Genomic DNA, 4794 nt, shown 5'->3' on the forward strand with positions numbered 1-4794 from the left:
CTACTTCCTCTGTTATTCCCGGCTCCGCAGGACAGATTTGCGGCAGTTAGACATGCAGTGGGGGACACCTCTGTTTCATTAATAGAGGTCTTACTATAAAGAACAATGAGATTTCCCCCCTGGGTTCTAGTCTGTTCAGTTCAACACAACAAACATTAATGGGGTGTTCATTGTCTGCCTGGAACTGGAGCCACAGAGATGAACATTTTATTAGAAAAGCAATGCACCTGCCCTCTGCAGAGTAAGATTGGCGCATCCGTGCAATGGCCAACGCAGAAATTGCTGCTAGAGCCCTGAGTCCTCCACCGATCAGGTAGAGGGTGGAGGTTGGTTTCCCCACCAGGGCAACGTGGTGGTGATGCGGAGCAGGGCAACGCAAACCTGACCCGAACCAGCTCTGCAGCCCTCCCGTCCCTGAGGGATGATTTTTCACAAGGGAGAGCCTTTTGGATTTTGCCTCTTGAGATGTACAGCGCCCTCCTCGGCAGCACATACACTGAAGCTATAAGCATATAGAGGAGATCAGCATGGCCCCTGGACAAGGATGACATGCACTTTCAGGAAGCATCTCCTCTTTTTTGTGATTAGGTTGAAACACAGAGGAGATTTAAGGTAATGAAATACTCTATGAAACCATAATATTGGATACATATCATTACACATTTGTCCAAACCCATAGGATGTACACCACCAGGAGTGGACCGTAACGTCAACTCTGGACTTGGGATGATAACGATGTGTCGGTAAGAACAGTACCACCGTAGTGGGGGGTGCTGGGGGTGGGCGGGGTATTTGGGAAATCTCTGCACCTTCTGCTCAATTTTGCTATGAACCTAAAACTGCTCCTCTTTTTTTTTTTTTTTTAGGCTGGACAGTATTCTATTTTATTATGTTATGTTAATCACCACACATTACATCATTAGCTTTTGATGTAGTGTTCCATGATTCATTGTTTGTGTATAACACCCACTGCTCCATGCAGAACGTGCCCTCCTTAATACCCATCACCAGGCTAACTCATCCCCCCACCCCCCTCCCCTCTAGAACCCTCAGTTTGTTTCTCAGAGTCCATAGTCTCTCATGGTTCGTCTCCCCCTCCAATTCCCCCCCTTCATTTTTCCCTTCCTGCTATCTTCTTCTTTTTTTTTTTAATATATAATGTATTATTTGTTTCAGAGGTATAGGTCTGTGATTCAACAGTCTTACACAATTCACAGCGCTCACCATAGCACATACCCTCCCCAATGTCTATCACCCAGCCACCCCATCCGTCCCACCCTCCACCACTCCAGCAACCCTGACATATCAGATAAAGGGCTAGTATCCAAAATCTATAAAGAACTTATCAAACTCAACACCCAAAGAACAAATGATCCAATCAAGAAATGGGCAGAAGACACGAACAGACATTTTTCCAAAGAAGACATCTAAATGGCCTAAAACTGCTCTTTTAAAAAAAAATAAAGTCTTGGGGCGCCTGGGTCGCTCAGTCAGTTAAGTGGCTGCCTTCGAGCCCCGTATTGGGCTCCCTGCTCAGCAGAAAGCCTGCTTCTCCCTCTCCCTCTGCTGTTCCCTCTGCTTGTGCTCTCGCTCTCTGTCAAATAAATAAATAAAATCTTAAAAAAAAAAATAAAGTCTTAATTTTTAAAAAATGACTAAAAAGAAGAAAGAAGTTGAAGTAGGAAAGCAGCTGAGTAAACTCCCAGCCAGACACATATGAGACGGGCCCTTGAGCTGCTCTGCTGGGGCCCAAAGAAGTTCCAACAGTCCCGAGGGGCCAGGGAGGCCTCAGAGCCCTTCTCTTCCCATCTGGAGGGAGGCAAGTAGTGGAGACCAGTGTATCTGAGTCTAATTTCCTCCTTTTATATGAATGCCTGGCAAAAATACACCTAAGTAATTTAACTAGTCTGGTACTATAATTTATTTTTTGATTTATTAATTATTAGGAGGAAAAATACATCTGAACAAGATTTCTTACATTGCAAATCTTTTTTTTTTTTTAATGTGTTCCTCTGATAAGGAAAAATAAAAACTCCATTCCTTATTTAAGATTCTTGTCTCTCCTGGTATTATGCTCACCTGGGACAGTACTGTTTGTTATCTTAAAAGTTTCTGTTTCATAAGAGAGAATAAGTCGCGGCGCCTGGGTGGCTCAATCGGTTAAGCGTCTGCCTTCGGCTCAGGTCATGTTCCCAGGGTCCTGGGATCGAGCCCCGCATCAGGCTCCTTGCTCATTGGAGAGCTTGCTTCTCCCTCTCCCTCTGCCCCTCCCCTTGCTCAAGCACTCTCCCTCTCTCTCTCTCAAATGAATAAATAAAATCTTTAAAAAAAGAGAGAGAGAGAATAAGTCATGTCCCAACCTGGACATCCTTGGTGTAGAATCTCTGCTTCCCTAAATATCTGTTTGTCTTGAGAAGTTAAATTTTTAAGCATAATCAAGGCCTTAGCTCGCCATGCCTGTTTACTCAGCCACAGGATGTTGGGTATCTTGTAGCAATTTGTACAGTGCCCTCAATCTGTTTGTGTTCTCCAGAAAGGATGAGGGCTGCTGGAGGCCTGCTGGGGGGGCAGGGGGGCTTCCCTAACCCCCACCCTCACCCAGACTTGCAGTCTGGAACTCAGATGGATTGCCCACGAAACACCTCTCCTCCGTTCTGACCCAGGGCAGAGCTGCTCACCCACCCCACCCATGGCTTCCTGCTGCCTCATTCTCCGTGAATTTGTCTAGGAAACAAAGTTCGGCCGCTTAGACGCGTTTCTAAGTAGCATTTTCATCATGACTCTCAACTAAGGGGTTTTGTTCCTTTCAACACCTGGAGACATCACTGAAGTTTGGGGCTTTGTCTACACGCTCAACACAGTGTCACTGCTGTCATTGGCTAGAGCAACCCAGTCCACCTTATACATTCATCCTTAAAGGGCAACTTAAAGGGATAAACTTGAAGCTGGGTGGATTTTTGGTTTGTTTGTTTCTCTGGCTTGCTGATGGAAGCTGCTGGAGTAGTTTAACAGGTATGGGCGGGCAGGAACGGCTTCAGAGCTTGCCCATCGTCCTCCTCAGCATTAATTAGAAAATTTTATATCAAGGTTAATGCCTTGGGAAGCAGTGAAGTTAGCTGTTGAAGGAAGCTGAATTCACCCGTAGGTGGAATACATAACACAAGAAAAAAGTTTAAAAAAAAAAAATAATAATAATAAATAAATAAACAGAAGGGCATCCAAAACTGCCTGCCACTCACCAGGGGATGCAAATAAGGAAAAATTTTATTTAAAGCCATAAAATATTTTTTTTCCTGTTTTTGAGTAAAGGTACTTTTCCTAGTTTTCAAAGTCTGAGTCATCCTTTTAATACACAAAAATTCAAGTTGGCCAGGTGAGATCAAAAAGATAAAATAGTTCCCCACCGAGAACCAACGACTCCTTTCTCGGGGGCTCTGCAGCACTTTTTGCTCTTCCCGAGTCACGGACCCAGGAAAGTGTCACCTACCTTATAGCCTTCACATCCCTAGGCCCCATTGAGGGCAGCGGGAACATCATGACCTTCCTAGTGCCCCAAGCTGGTGCATAGTGAGTGCTCAAGATGAGGCGCCAGCAGGCTGGGTCATGGTCAAGTGTACACGCTCTGGAACTAAGCAACCTGGTTTGAGCCCCGAGCTCTGCCCCAGCCCAGTGTGTGTTCCTAACCAAGTTCCTTAAGCCTAGCTACGCCTCCCTTTTCTCAAGGAGGAAATTACAGTACCTGCGTTCCAGGATTTTCATCAGAAGAAAATTAAGATCATCCTAGTACATGGTTATTGTGACTAAATCATGATGATCTAGACAGAAAAGTTCATCAATGCTAGTAAAACAATTTCTTATTTAGGAAGTGTTCGGGCAAGAGAAAACCTACTCGTTTGTGTGGCCCTTAGTGAAGATGGGAGTGTTCAGAGGTGGGTATTGGGGAGAAACCACCGACTTGTCCAGTGTCATCAAGAAGGCTTTGAAGAATTGAGGTCTCAGGAGCTCTTAGTTGAAAGGAGAATCCAGTGAGTTTGCCCAGAAGAGTCTTAAGAGGCCAGGAGGAGAATCTCAGAAAATTGTTCTGTGCCTCACTCTCAAGTTCTCTTCCCCCAAAAGCCCTTCTCAGAAGGCACCTCCCTGCTGACCTTGGAAGAGCTGGACACTGAGGAGCAGGTGCAGAGCTTGTCACGCAATCAGCTGCCACCAAGCCTTCCTCCAGGGCATCACCCACCCAGTCCCCTCTGGGTGATGTGCCCTACAGGTGTACCTGGTTAACTTCCTTGCTCCAAGTGTTGTGCATCCATTGTGCACCAACAGCATGTCTAAGACTGTGATAACCATAATATTGCATGCGCCAATGTTAAAATAAAACATGCAGACCCACAGGTAAATGGTCTTAATATCTGAGTGATTGCCAGTGACAAAGAAATGGTGGGTCTGAACTTGGTCTCAAAATCCCACAACCAGTTTAGGTCTGGAACCATTGGATGCTTTGAACTAAATCAGTTTAGGAGGTACGTTCACAGAAACTATAAACTATTATCCTTAGAAGAAGGTAAATGTCCATTTAAAATCCTTTTAAAAATTGGAAATAGTAACTATTTGATACAACAAGCATAGAGCAGCTATGAAAATAAGCTCTGGTCCACATGTCTGTCTCTAAGATAGCAAAACAAAGAATATGAGATCTGGACCACTGATTCATTGTGCCCATTTTACAGACAGGAAAATGAAAACCCTGAGAAATCAAATGGCTTGTGCACACACACACACACTCACCACATAAACTTCTCC

The 4794-nt window shown here is 44.8% G+C and overlaps 1 non-coding gene across 1 annotated transcript; it reads left to right on the top strand.

Annotated features, from left to right (window-relative positions):
* The first annotated feature begins 474 nt into the window (after positions 1 to 474).
* On the top strand, positions 475 to 579 carry LOC118554856 (U6 spliceosomal RNA). Its single transcript, XR_004926692.1, has one exon. It is a non-coding gene; the product is annotated as a U6 spliceosomal RNA (small nuclear RNA).
* Positions 580 to 4794: the final 4215 nt, after the last annotated feature.

Source organism: Halichoerus grypus, chromosome 5 (assembly GCF_964656455.1).
Source record: "Halichoerus grypus chromosome 5, mHalGry1.hap1.1, whole genome shotgun sequence".
Lineage (NCBI taxonomy): Eukaryota > Metazoa > Chordata > Mammalia > Carnivora > Phocidae > Halichoerus > Halichoerus grypus.